General features: G+C 44.1%; 1 long non-coding RNA gene across 1 annotated transcript in view; it reads right to left on the bottom strand.

Moving 5' to 3' along the window:
* Window positions 1–396: 396 nt before the first annotated feature.
* The window catches only part of LOC142058309 (uncharacterized), a 68636-nt gene continuing 54572 nt past the window's right edge, over window positions 397–14460 (bottom strand). Inside the window, exon 4 of the long non-coding RNA XR_012660900.1 lies at window positions 397–453. This is a non-coding gene — a long non-coding RNA (uncharacterized LOC142058309). The remainder of the gene's footprint in view (window positions 454–14460) is intronic.

The raw sequence follows: 14460 nt of genomic DNA, 5'->3' as shown, positions 1-14460 counted from the left end.
TGCACCGAGAGCGGTGACCTTGAAATCTGAAACAGCCCTCTCTGAATATGCATTATATGGGTACAGACTACTTGTTTGCTTTAACTCATAGGTATCCCACCACCCGACTACAAATATTCATTCAAGTGTCTGGTATAAGTATAAATATGTTTGTCCGTATTGTTTCTTGCAGTTGTGATTCATCAGACATTTGTTTTCAGAGCTTCAGTTATCCAGTAAGGAAGAAAAAACAGCTCTTTGGTTCATCACCTGTGTTGCCAACACTGACCGCCCAAATTCTGGAAGGAATTAATTCCTTTCAAATACAGGGAATACATTTGAAGACGACCATTCCTGGGTAATGTACAATTGCTGATCCGATCATTGGCGGCCTATTTTGAACAAACTGTTCAAGCGACTCACCCGTCTCTCAGGAGCAGCAGAAATTCCAAGTCATCACTGGCAGCAGGAGACCTGAAAGAGATAAATAGATTCAGTTGCTGAGAAAGCATATTAACCATGTTTTCCATGCAGAATTCTACAGGAAGCTGAATTGTTCTTTGCCAATACTTACTCCACACTGCTTGGCGTAATTTTCAAGCTACTATTTTATGCATCCAGTCTAGAATACTTCGTGGCTAGACAGGAACATGGAGAGAATCACGGCCATGATAGTTTGAAAAAGTATTACTCCTAAAGCAATTCATTATCTTAAATGCTTCCAAGCCTTTGTGAACAGATCTAACCTCATAAAGAAACCATTATCCTCAAGTTCCACGACCCATTGTATTTTCAAATTCATTGCTGACTCTATTGTATTTTCTTTTGGATCCTTTAAAGACATCCCATTTATCTTTATTGGATTTTCTTTCATTTGGTTTCAAAGTTAAGCCATGCCAGAGAAGTTAAGCCATAGCAGAGAAGAAGTAATCAGTGCATAAAGTCTGAATCTTAAGAAAATGCGTCCTATCTTGCTGAAAAAGCAGAATATTACGAAGAAAGATGTGCTAAAGAGGTTGCCTCAGACAGGACTATCTGTGTATGCTGTCACAGGTGAAAGCTGCACAACTTGCACTTCAGAAACCTGACTTTTAAAAAAACTCATCTGTAAGCTACCAAGCTTTGCCAGGCTCCCAGGACTCGTACAGATACATAAAGTATAAAATTAGGAAAACAGAAGACTGATTGGTTTTGAAGCCTCAGAACTGAACTGGCAGCTGGTGCAGACAGGAGCCGTGCCCGTGGTGGTCTCTGGCATCAGAAGACTAGAGGTGAGATCAAGGCTGGGAAAGCAGAGACATGGAACCACAACTGGAATTAGAGCTCCGGACGTTGCCCGCTCCAGACCCTATTGTATTTAGGTAACAGAGAAGTTAAAAGAGAAACAGACACAAAATTTTTCTTTTTTGTCTCCCAGATTATTTCAGCATTTCTCAGCATGGAGAAGGTAAAGACCCTGTTCAATAAATGCCAGGCACTAGAGCAGCTACACTTAAATATTGCTTCCTCCAGCCACACAAAGGTATTGTACTTGACTTCACAGATCTTTCATACTACTGGCCTTAATGCAATTATTTTAGCCTCAAACATCATTGAGCTTCACATTGCAGTTATTAAGTTGATAGCTGCTTTACACATCCTGCACCTAAATTTGCATGGATGCACCTCAAATACTTAACATTTGCCAGATTACAGTATTTACTGCGCTATTTTCTACACTAATGATAAAGAGAAGTACAAGTATGTGGAGTGTTTAACTCTTCCTATCATCATTATCATTTTTAATGGGTGACAGAAGAAGAACCTCCCTCCCCACCACGTTCCTGCTGCTCAGATGTCACAGGCAAAGACAAAAACCGAATCATTCTCTTCTGCTGCTCCCAGATGAGAATAGCCCAAAACGGACACGTTCCCATGGCAGGAACACATTATTCCCCCAACGCGAGGATGGAGAAGGCAAGCTGAACCACTGCAAGGCAATGGAGATGGCCAGAAGAGCCCTCTCTGCCCTGCTGAGACACGTCCATGTAGCAGCCTGTGGCCAGGACTGAAGAGGCACAAAGAAATGACTGGCATCCAAAACCCTTAATCCTGAAACACGACGTGACGGGTGACACAGGTAAGGGACTGCAAAGGAATACTGAGGTGATACCAGATGGCTGTGGTTACCATTGCGTTGGGAGTTGAATCTAGACAATGCTTAGGTCCTTGGCTCTGAAAACCAGACGGCTCAGCATTTAAACTGCTCATGGGCTGGGACCGCGCTCAAAAAACCTTTAAAAATGGTAATCGGTAGCAACAGAGCCTATAACATTGGAACAATGCGTGTTGCTTTGTACATGGTAATTTATGCTGCAGCTGGCAGCGTGTGAACCTGTGATAATAGAACAACCCTTCCACATTTGAACAGGAAAGAAAATGCGCTCAGCAGCAGCAAACAGCGCTCCTCGCCCCGCCACAATCGCCCAGGGCCCCCCAACACCTGAGTTCGGGCACGGCTGCCACCTCTACCAGCTCACCCTACAGCTCCTGGGCTCGGTGCCGGCACAAGCAAACACCCGTCGTTTAAAACCACCACTGTTAACAAACTCCTGGGGTTTTAAGGAAAATTTTAATTTCCCAGGTTTGTTGTTTGCTGACTTGATGTCCTCTTCAGCTACCTCCCTCCCCAGCCAGTGACTCCTCAAAATGAGCGCAGACCCCAGACCTGGGCCCTGCAGTTAGAGCTCCTTACAGCTGCAGGCTCTCCCAGCAGCAGCTAATATCAACTCCTTCCCTGCCAGGGACAGGGGCTCATGCACTCACTCCAGCACAACAGTCAACCATGACCTCATGACACTTGCATTAAGTTATTTCTCATTTTACCACCATACAAGAGATCAAAGTCAACCAGAAGTCGCACTTGTGCCAGGTTTTACACTGCGCTTACTTTACACAGAAGTGAACTGTGTCTGAAGAAATAACAACATCTAATTCTTTGTTCTTATCAAACTGTATTATTTATTATTAGTGAATGCATTTGAGCACATTTGGAGACCAAATGAAAAGGTACCTCACTGAACTGTGCACTTTCTAAATAGAATGTTGTATATTTCAAATACGGAAAAATACATGAGCACATATGTAAGGAATCATTATCCAGATTTCAGAATCACAGCGTGCACATACACTAATTTGAAGTAAACCGTGAGTAAAAAAGAGAAAGGCAGCCTCCCTTTTCACTGGATAATAAACAAGACAATGCTGGACTTTTAATCAATATTGATAAGCACAAATACATTACTTTGATTAACGGTCAGAGGCATTTGCTGTTAAATCATTAGAAAGTTTCCTACTGGGAGAAAGCAATCTAGCCTAGTCATAAATCAGAAAATGAGGAAGATGTCAAAAAAAAAAATCAAATGGCTTACTACAATAAAAACAAACTACCCAGAAATGTCCAACATAAGGACATCAGCTAAACAAAAAGTTGATGTTCAAGTGTCCTTTGATATCAGAATGTCTTTTGCAAGATGTCATATGTTTCCTGATGGTTAGCCAGCTGGTTAATTTGATATCCCAGTAAAAGTTACTGATTCACTGAAAATAAAGGCAAAATGCAATTGCAGCATGCTCCGTTTTAATCTTTCTCCGAACGACCTGAGCAGCGGAGCCAAAGGAGCCTTGCCAGACTCCCCTCTGACCACGTGTTACGCACTGGAATCAATACCTCTCTGTTTTCAGGGGACAATAGTTCAAAATCCTTTGGTTTGACTGAACCAGTTTTACATGGGTCAAACTCTCAGGACAAACCTTTGGACAACAGGCAAAGTCTAATTAAATCCTAGAATGTCGTCTCAGCCTCAAACCCTACGTACCTACCATGACACTCCGAACTTCCGTCAGCTACTTGCCCTTTGCTGGGAATGCCTGTCATTACACCTCCCTTCAGATTTCCCTGCGCACACGAACACAGGGCTTTGATTCAGTCTGAGGTCTGCAGAGCTTTGTGGGAGACTCCCAGTGAAGCCAGACAGGATCACACGCATTAAAAAAGCACAAGCCATTCTTTACCATCGATCTTTTCTCCTCACGCTTTTCCTCTGCTCGGTACTGCCTGCCGTGTCATTCTGGATGCAGGCCTACAATAAGATTCATCTCCACCTTTGACTCCTCTTGTAACTCACCATAAGTGCTCTCTGTAGATGCTGGCACAAACACCACACTTCACAACCACAGTAAGTGCAAAAAATAGATTCATCAAACTCTTTGCACCCTACGAGAAGTCCTTGGATGAATTACATAAACTGATTCAGTCCGAAGAATTTACCACGCATAAAATAAATGGATTTGGATGTGTTAAATCAAGTATTAGTATTGCTTGTGCATCTCTGCTGTTAGTGCAGATACAGATTTGCAGAGCAGTGAATCAACTGAAGCCAGAGAAATCGCCCATGTTTTGCATTTTGATCTGCAAACAAGCTGTAGCACACAACTCCGCTCTGCCATTTTCACTGCTGAATCAGATCCATCAAAGGGACAACTGGTAGGTGCTGGTTGCTCCTCTCCCTCCCTCAGCTGTAAATCTCATCTGTGAATTATGGGAGACTTCACATTTAAAAGAGCCAATTAGAAAACATGGATGTTCAAGGTATACTAGTGCTGTTTCCCTAAAATTGATTAAAGGTTGGAGCAAATAACTCCTCCATCATTTGTCCCAAGGGGGCAAAAATAAACACTGCCAAATGTTTGTTTTCACTTCTACTGGTAGATTGAAATAACGCTGCTCATGAACAGCACGTTAGGGAATATGGCTTCAGTTGCAGGGGTTTGAATCTTCCATGATATACAGACATTATTTGAAGTTTATCTTCACTGAGTTTTGAATATGATACGGTAAAAGGAAAAAAAGTGGTAAAACTTCCATTAAATGAGCTGCAGATGCAGCTGCTTTAACATGAGATTGCAAAATTATGCAGCTATTCCACATGCTGCTTTTCAGAGTGCACTTTAACCTGTACTGTGGCTCTGCAAGGAAAAAAGAAAAGAGAGGAAAATTCAAGATGAAAAAATCACCAAAGGAGACGTGTCATCATCCTGTATCATAATGCCTTTTAGGGTGTCCCGGCCTCCTTGATGAGTCACACTTTTTAGCAGCTCTTTTGATTCCATCACATTAATTTTCAAAGTCTTCTAATCTCAACTGTACTTGTAAATCGGAATAGCCGGAATAACCCCACTGACGCTGCAGCATAACTGCGTGCGGCTGACTGCGGCCGGAGGATCGGGCTGCAGATTTCTTTTCCAATTATTTGTCTAATCTACTACCTGTGATCTGTTTGTGAGCTACGGAACCATCCCACACTACGTGTAGGTGCGGTTTGTCATAACTGATACTGGACTTTGTTGTCACAGTTTCAATTTAAACTTCGATATCAGCAAGGAAGAGATGAAGGATGCCTTCTTCCCTGAACCGCATCTCAATTTTCTGGATTATGAAACTATCTCCATGGAACTGAAGAACTCACTTATGTTGCCCTGGTTTCAAGTAGAACCAGGCAAGGAAGAGATACTTCGGGATCACTGATCAATCTGAGACACGTTAAAAGAAGAAAATCAGAAAAGCCTAACTAAAAGAAAAGCTAACATACTGGTGAAACAAAACGTTCAGATAGCTGGTTTGGGCTAAATATGTTTTTTTTTTCTCCTGGACATGGTCAATCTTACCCCTATCAACGTAACACTGATGTTTTCAGAAGAAAATGGCAATTAAAAGAAATTTCTAAACAAGATATCCGTAAACCTAAGCAAAATAATACTTTTTTAAAGCCTCCATCTGCTGTATGACTCAAAAATAATGTGTATTTTTCAAAGCCTGCTGGGATTCAATTTATATTTTCATTGAAAACATTTTGTACAAAAACGTTATCCAGTCCCAACTCAAAATGTTAGAACAAATACTAACAAGGAGTTCTCCTCCGATCCTAGTCTCTAACAACCTCCTTTAAGATCATTTTTGCCTTCCTGACAGCCTTGGGAATTTCACTTCCACGCATTTAAATGGCCGAATTGTAGCTCCTCGAATACGGTCTTGATCCAAACTGAAGGTCATGCAGAGGAAACTGGGAGAAGAGGTAAACTCCCACCAGGAGCTCTGCATTTCTGTTTCAAACCCGTAAATTACTTTCCAGCCAATGCATTTTAGGATTGCAATTTTTACCAGGAACTTGGTTTGCTAGCCAGCATATCTCCTGTGGGATATGAATAGCTTGGTAGGATCTTGCTAAGACAAAGACCAGGTAACCTATTATAGCGTTGTTCTTTAGGTCTACAGCCCTGAAGGCCTATGCAAAGAGCATCGGAAATTTCGGAAAATGAGAGAAACATAGGTCAAGAAGCAGTTATTAGCCAGGCTGTGTGGGGACATCCCACAGAGACAAGCTGCAATTAAATAATAGTCACTGTGTTCCTCCCAGCTTGGTTTAACATCAGGGGAATCGATGAGAAGCAGGGCACAGGAGCACAGGCACTGTGCTTGCTGGAGTCTAGTCCTCTTTTGCTCCTGGTGACCTCTTTCCAAAGAAAACAGTATCTGCCCAGTTTAAAAAAAAAAAAAAAAAAGGAAGTGGATACTGAGGAAAAAGGAAACTCAAATGTGCCCAACAACTGCCGGGAACACAAACCTGAGAGGGGCTCAAATAAAATGTATCTGATTTGGTTTTTGCTTAAGCGAAATGGAGACAAGGCAGCTCTAGCGTACCAAGCAACGCACATTCATCCTCATTGCTGCAGCAAATGCAAGTTGTTATTAAACAGCTTACAAAACCCGTTGGGAACAGGCTGACCTCCCCGGAAAACGAAGCTATTAATTTGTGCCCCCAAGACTCTGCTCTAGTAGTTCTGCACCAAATTCTGCAAGCAGAGGGCCAGGTTCTGAAACCGAGAGTTACTGCTGATAGATGTAAGCTCACCTGGTCAGATATCATACACAGGCTCAAATATTAGTCCACTGTTTCATGGACATTAACGAACCTGCATTAAAATTGCTTTAAAAACAAAATCTAGCAAGGCCAGAAGAAAAATGCCGATATGTATCTCTCAGCCACTACTGAGTTAATCTTGGGTTTCAAAGCACCATTTAAGCTGTCTGGGGGAAATAATTGAGTGGAAATCTGTTTTAAGTACTGTGCTTTGATTTTATCTAGGAATACGATAATCAATCTCTGGTCTGAAAGCTGCGGATTACAAAATGTACCAGAGCAAATGGGAACTTTATTGGCTCAGAAATAAACATGAAGGGGCAAGCATACAGATGACCTTGCAGGGGATGGATGACAGTGAGGGAGGAAAGGCAGCTGGTGCCGTCCTTTAATCATCCAATGCATCTTCTCAAGGAGGAATCCCAGCTTCTGAAATGCGAACCAGCCGCCTCTGGTGCTGAACGAAAGGGGATGGGCTGAGGCCGCTGATGGCCACTGCCAGGAGGCAGCTATGGACCGCCTGGGAAGGGCACAGAGCAAAGCACAGGACCAGTGGTTCTCTGCCTGCAAAGGAAGGCTTGCTGACCCTGTGTTTCCTGTAAGCAACACAGGAATAATGCTCTGTCACACCGCTCAGCCCAGACTCAGATTCACACTGGTCAAGTCATCTTCCCCTCTTAGAAGCTACCTACAAACCCAGGAAACTCACGGTTAGGGGGGTTTCTTCCACCAACACCCCTAAAAAATAAAAGCCAAATAGTAGAGGCTTTGCTCTTGTTCATGTTTTACGATTCTAGGGCCAAACAAGCAACTTCAGACTAAGTACAAACAACCCAAGCTCCTTTGCCCCGAAGCTGGAAGAAAAACCCCTTCAAAAATTCCCAACACTTGAGCCCATTTCTCCGAATTTGGCATCAGCCACTGCCTGGCTGACAGCCCCAGGGACAGCAGCCCTCCTCCATCCATCCAGCGGATAGCTGCGAGGCAAGACCTTCCTGCCGCTTTCCTTCAACCATTCCTCCTTCCTAACATACCCTTTCTTCATAAAAGCACATGACTTTGCCTATACATTTCCCATTCTGAGATCAGACTAGCAGCTCACGTAGACAAAAATAGTTCTTCAAATGAAAAGGAAATAAGACTCTTCTCTTGGCTTTTCAACTTTATCTTCAGATCCAGGTGACCTGGATAGAAATCTTCTCTTCTTACCCCTGTTCCATGTAGATATTGCAGCCAGGCTCATCACCAGAATGTCTGACCTTCCACATAAAGCTTCAGAAAACATCCTACATACAAATGCAATGCCCAGTCAGACCAGAGCTGGCGAAATGCAGCCCAAACAAAGTGCAGAACGGGGAAAATGAGTACACGGTATTTATTCAGGGTGGTTCTGATGTTGCTGATCCCATCAACAAACTATGACAAGCTCCTGAAAGGGATAAAACCAGACTCCCTAGAGATAAGCCTGGGGGCAGCATGCCAAAGTTTGAGGGACAGTGTGCTAGCAAGGTCCTTGGGTCTGCCGTCTCAGGGGAGGAGACGGCATGGCGACCCATGGTGAGGGGATGGTGACCCATGTGGCAGCAAAGACTCAAGGGTTATGGATGCCCAGGCGAGTGATTGGCTTGCCATCTCTGGTGATACTTAAAAGGCACGTAGACATGGTGGTGAGGGACATGGTTCGGTGGTGGATGTGGCCGTGCTCGGTTAACAGTTGGACTTGATGATCTTAAAAGGTCTTTTCCAAGCTAAACGATCCAATGATTCTATACAATTGACTCTTACTGCACTGCAAACATCCACACAAGGATGACCAAGTGAAAGATCCTACTGTCCAGAACACCATGCAAGCTAAGACAGGAGGAGGACTAACGTCCCCAAACCAACGTGCCGTCACCACACGACACCCAGCGCACCTCTCCCGGTTGCTTTGTGAGGCGCCCTGCTCAAAGCGGCTCGGAGGCTGAGCACCGCTCCAGGCAGGCAGGCTATCAGCTTCTTCTCTGGCTTCCCCACTCACACCCCCAGGCCAGGAGGAGGGGTACCGGTAAGACTGTACCAGCGCAGAGGGCTCCGAGCGCTTTTGTGAACAGACTTGTACAATGACAGACTTCATCTCATTACGACGCTTTTGTGTCCCAAGCAGAACATGTCTGAACACTCACAAATCCGCATACGTAACTATATATAAATCTTCCTCCCCTCTTCCCTGCTCTCACTTCCCCTGAAGCCAGTTTCAAGGGTGCAAAGCTGTAGGCAAAACTCCCTGCCAACATATGAGCCGGGGAGCCTGTTTTCCACTGATGAGCTGGTGCTCCATACCTGCTCCCCTGCCTCGCACCCGTGCCCAGGTGCTGGGCGCCCCCGCCTATTGCAGTCCGCACAGGAGACGCTTCCAGGCCTAGCGAAGGGCGCACAGCTAAACCACGACTGCCTCTGGGAGACTTCCTTCTCTCACGTACGCGTGCATTCCACGTTACACACACTGTGGCATTTGATAAACTATTTGTGAACTTTAATATTCGGATCTGTCTAATATTAAAAAGGCTTTTGAAAAATCTTTCCCCTCCTGAAAATATTTCTAAGCCATGGGGGCTTTTTTGTGAAATGGCTTTTTTCCTTCCTTTTCAGTGTAATACAATATGTTATTCAAGAGCCAAAAAGTTGTCAGTTTTTCTGTTATGATAATCTTCTCAAGCATCCAATTTTCTTCTGCTTTTTCCCTTCGCGCTGTCACTCACATGCTAGCCTGTCACAAAAGAAAACGTCTGAATACATTAATTACAACTTGTTAGACCTCCATATAGTTAATTCTATTGAGGAAATCAAATGACTTGGAAAATAACTAAAGAGAAACAGTTGCTGGTATTGCAGAATTTTTATGCATTGCACTTCAAAGCTGGAGCTTTGCAAGACAACACAAATGATTATTATAGAGAATGAGAAAATCAAATACAACTTGATCCTCTACCCTTGGAATGTTTTCTGAATGCATTACAATATATATTTTCCATCCTGGAAAGAGCAGTTGAACTCTTTTCACATATTACCTTCTTTTATGGTGTAATTACAAATGCCAGTTCTGAAATTACAGTATAAAAACTTTCTCAAGCTAGGAAGAGATCCAGTTCTAAGTCCCTACTCACACAAACGTCACAGGCGACAGTGATGTTTCTATTAACATGAATAAAAGATAATTCTGTTGGGTCTAAGAAGACGAACGAGTTGCCCTGGGATTTGTGAAGGGAGGTACTCACATGATTACCCTCAGTAAGGTTTGTCAGCCTGACTCCCATGGCTCTGCAGAGTGGGAGAGCTAGATTTGTAACTGTAAAAATCACACTTAAGAGTTGAGCACACACGGAACTATTATGCTTAGAAATGAAGATTTTGCTTTTGTAATCTGAGACACAAAAATAACAGCAATAGTTTGGACCATTGCTCAGCACAAAACACTTTAAAAACTACCGACTGCCCATCAGGTCTCCATGGGAGCAAAAGCTAGCTCACACCAAGTTTTATATGTGGCTCACCTAGAGAGGCAGCTCTGCAGAAAAGCCTACCAGAACATCTTTGAAGACTATGCTGCTAGTGAAACGTGATTTCACTGAACAAAGAAAACATTTTTAGGATTACGCAAAAATCCTTACACGCAGAAGCAGGCAAATGCTTCCCAAATCTAAGCCCTGTTAGCCTTCTACCTTAAAGACGTATCATTATTCTTACATTTGAATGAATAGCCACTCTTACCTGTATTAAATCATATTAGTGGTGGGAAAATACAATGAAGTTTTTCTCACTTTTAAGGAGTTATCTGAACAAGCAAGACAAAAATAAAAACACCTTTGGATGACACCGATCTTGTCCGCTTTCTCACAGAGGTAAGGTTTTGTTAGTCAGCCCTGTTGAAAGATCCACCCTAAGAATCTGGAAAAATAGATACTCGTGCATTGATATTTTATCAGTATTTTTAACTGCGCCACATCACTGCTAGAGCCAACAGACTGCAAGTGTATTCCAGTGAACGTTCTGCTACTGCAGGCTAACCATTTAACTTCTCATTGAAACGCATTGGTTGTAAGAAATTTGTAATTCATATGTAGTCTTCATTAGCTCCACTGTTGCGGCAAAACCTCCGAATACAGTTAAAATACCTGTGTCTCCATCCATCCTGCGAAAGGTAACGGCGCTGGGTGTGGGTACCCAGAGGACTCCAGCGTGGCTCGGCCTCCCCGGGGAGCAGCAGGCTGGTGCTCAGGCCTCACCGCCCGGCACAGCGGGCACTGGCAACGTGCACATCAGGGCTCTCCCTCCCCCAGTCACATTCAGGTTTTCATCTTAGAATGGGTATGCTAGAACACAAATGCAGTCGTTCTGTGGTTTCCTTAAATCATTGCCTGAAATTTGGCTCTCGACATTCAAATGTCTCCTAATACTCTCCGTCTCATTTTGAAAAAAATGGGCAAAAGTTCTGGGTTTCTTTACACCTAAGTTTTACACACCTCACGAATCAGAAGTAACTCGTGCACACACACAAAAATTACTTTTCCTGAGGAACCATGTTTGAGGTTCTTTTCAGTAGCGTCCCAAGGGGAAGAAAGGAGAAATTCTAGGGAAGTGCTCAAGCTCAGTTTGCTCTTTGCAGCAAAATATTTGAGAAGACTTAAGAAGAAATTCAATAAACATTCCTTGCCCTTAGAAGAGAACCACTCAAGACGCTGCAGAGTCTTCTATTTCGATAGCAAGTAAGTGCTTTAAAATCCACCGAACCGAGTGCTCAGGAAAGATAAAACCTGCAGATCATTTCTTTTCACAAGTGAGAGAGAACTCGGGTTTTGGATACGAACCTGTGCTGGAGCAGGCATGGTCGCTCATGATCCGAAGGCTCTGACTCATGAGCTCAGTGAGCCGTGCCATGGCGATCCGAGAGGGCACAGTCCCCACATGCCTGTCCCAGTTCAAATTCATCTGTGGGGTGGCAAAACAGGAGGAGTGGGCGCAATTCAAGCTGTGCTATTTGCATAACAATGCCTGGCTGGCAGAGAGACACGGCAGACAGCTGAAATTACCCCAGCATGGATTGTCAGAGCTTATCTGAGCTTTAGGAAGCCCGCATCTTTTTCAGTGTCTACAGACTTTGAAAGCATCTTCTTCAGAGAGCTCCACCTGGCTGATAAAGATTTCTGACACATACAGAGTCCTCTGCCTATGTGAGGTCTGTACCTCCCTCCTTTTTGCTACGAGGTAGTAGTGAAGAGCAGCGAGACCGGGGTATGGCCGTGGCACGGGCTGTACGGTCGATGAAGTGGGTGTGTTGTGCTGGTGGGATTGGCGGGGCTGGTGCTAGATGGGCCCGCGGGCTGATGGTCTGCCCCACGGGCTCCCCGCAGCCGGGGTGCATGCAGCCTTGGCCTCACTCCAGCAGCTTTTCAGGTCTTTCCTGCGGACGTACGTTCTCAGAGGCAGCCCTTGAGACTGAGCTAACACAACAGTGCAGAGACAATCATAATGTCCTCCCACCAAAGTGCCCTTTAGGTGACAGCCTGTTCTCTCTTCAGCTCTCCCAACCGTAGCACTGCTATACTTAGACTTCCCACCTCCTTCCTCACTCCTGTTTCTATTAAAGTACAGCTACCTCAGGATGATGAGAAACAAAAGCAGAATAACAATGAAGTGGAGAGCAAACAGTTTCTCAGACTCCCACTAGATCCGGGAGGTCCTTCACACAGTTAATATTATGTAAAGAACAAAGACACAACTGGGTTCAGAGCTGAAAGTCTTTACTGAATAACTTACAAGCCAAAAACTTGCCAAAAGTCACCTGAGAGGTCAATGGCACAACTGGGAGAAGCACTCGACTCTCTGGTGAGAAATATTACTTAATGTAAATGTATGAAAAGGTTAACTGTATCCCAGGCCAGATTTATCCAAAACATTAGCAGTAGCAAGAATTAAAGAAGGAACTGTACCCTCCATTACTAGTGCCCAATTCTTCACTGTGACCAAGAACACTGCTCTTAGGAAATGGGGGGGGAAATTTACTGAGTAAATTGGCACCAGAACATATTGCCCAATTTAACTGAACAGATGTCAAATAGCCATTAACATTACAATGATTAGTAAACTGAAATTACGTGTTGTGGGTTTAGTGCCTTAGATTAAGCGTTAACCTGTCTTAATTAAATTGCATCTCGGTAATTGACTTCACAGTGCTGAACTGTAAATAACAGACTGCAGATGATCAGGTTTTTTATCTAGCAAGATAATGTAAATCAGCCTCTACACGTTGCATTACCTCCTCACCTCTATCCCTTCCTACGAGGCTTGCTCACCATGCTTCTTTTACCTAGACACATAACCTTCTCTGACTTTACAAGTACGTTTAATCACTGCTGCAGTTTTCCTTCTTATACCGATCAAAGTCATGGCTGGTTATTTGTGGGGCAGGCAGTACCCAGCATCTGATGCCTTCTCCCCACCGCGAGGTTTCTTTCCGTGTGCAGAACCACAACCATTTGTTCCACTCACACAAACACGGCTCGCACAGCCGCGTAGCAACTGGGTGCGTGCAGCATGATGGAGCGGGGGCAGGGAACCAGCCTACGGCAAAGTAATGATCATATAACATGGACTTCTCCCAGCTATTCCTGCACCGGGTAACAACCTCTATTTAAAGAGAATAACAGCATAATTATAAGAGTTTCATTTTCTTTTGACTACACTGTTCAATATTACCAAATACATTCAATGAGAGCAATCAGTGCAACCAAATACTAATTAATTCAGTATCTCAGTGCAAATTCAGGTTCTTCCCTAAGTAAGGGACGGACAGATGATCTTTGTGACAATTAAATCCTTTCAAAATAAGGATCAAGAGCAAATCAGAAGCTTGGGGCTAGAGGACAAGGAGGTAGGAGTGGCAGAGTCAACTGCTCTCAGTCTGGACCTCAAAGTTAAATAGTTGGAGACTATCAAAGAACCACCTGCCTTCCACCAGCATGAAAACATGAAATGAGGGTGGAAGAGAGGGCAAACTGGAAAAAACAGATTAGGAGCTACGATGAGTAAGTGCTCTTGGGAAGCTAAAGAACAAACAGGAATTAGCTCTACCGTACAGCTACTGAGTGTCGAGGTGGCAAAGCAGCATTACACCAAAGATCCTTAGGAGCTGCCATCATCACCTGACAGAGACTCAAAGGAAAGGAAGGCCCGTCTGCCCTCTAAAACAGCCAGCGGAACTGGTGGCCAAGGGCCCCTTCTCAGAAGAGAATCAGACTTGTTTGTTCATCCGATGCTCCCCTCCTTCTGCTTTCCCCTTTCCTGAACTGCGCAGCCATGAGCATCTGAGATGAAAAGAGGACGTGATGCCGAGTCGCAGAAGATGAAGATGACCATGAGGAGCAACGGCCCAGAGCAGCCTGGAAATAAAAACCTATGGCATGATGTATACAGCACACCAGAGGGCTAAGTGGATGCTGCCCTGACACCCCAATCTAGCTCTGCTTGCAACCTTGCTGTTTTT

The sequence above is a fragment of the Phalacrocorax aristotelis genome, chromosome 6 (genome assembly GCF_949628215.1).
Source record: "Phalacrocorax aristotelis chromosome 6, bGulAri2.1, whole genome shotgun sequence".
In the NCBI taxonomy this organism is placed as follows: Eukaryota; Metazoa; Chordata; class Aves; order Suliformes; family Phalacrocoracidae; genus Phalacrocorax; species Phalacrocorax aristotelis.
Note: the sequence above shows the minus strand (reverse complement) of the source record. Positions and strands in the feature narration are given on the sequence as shown.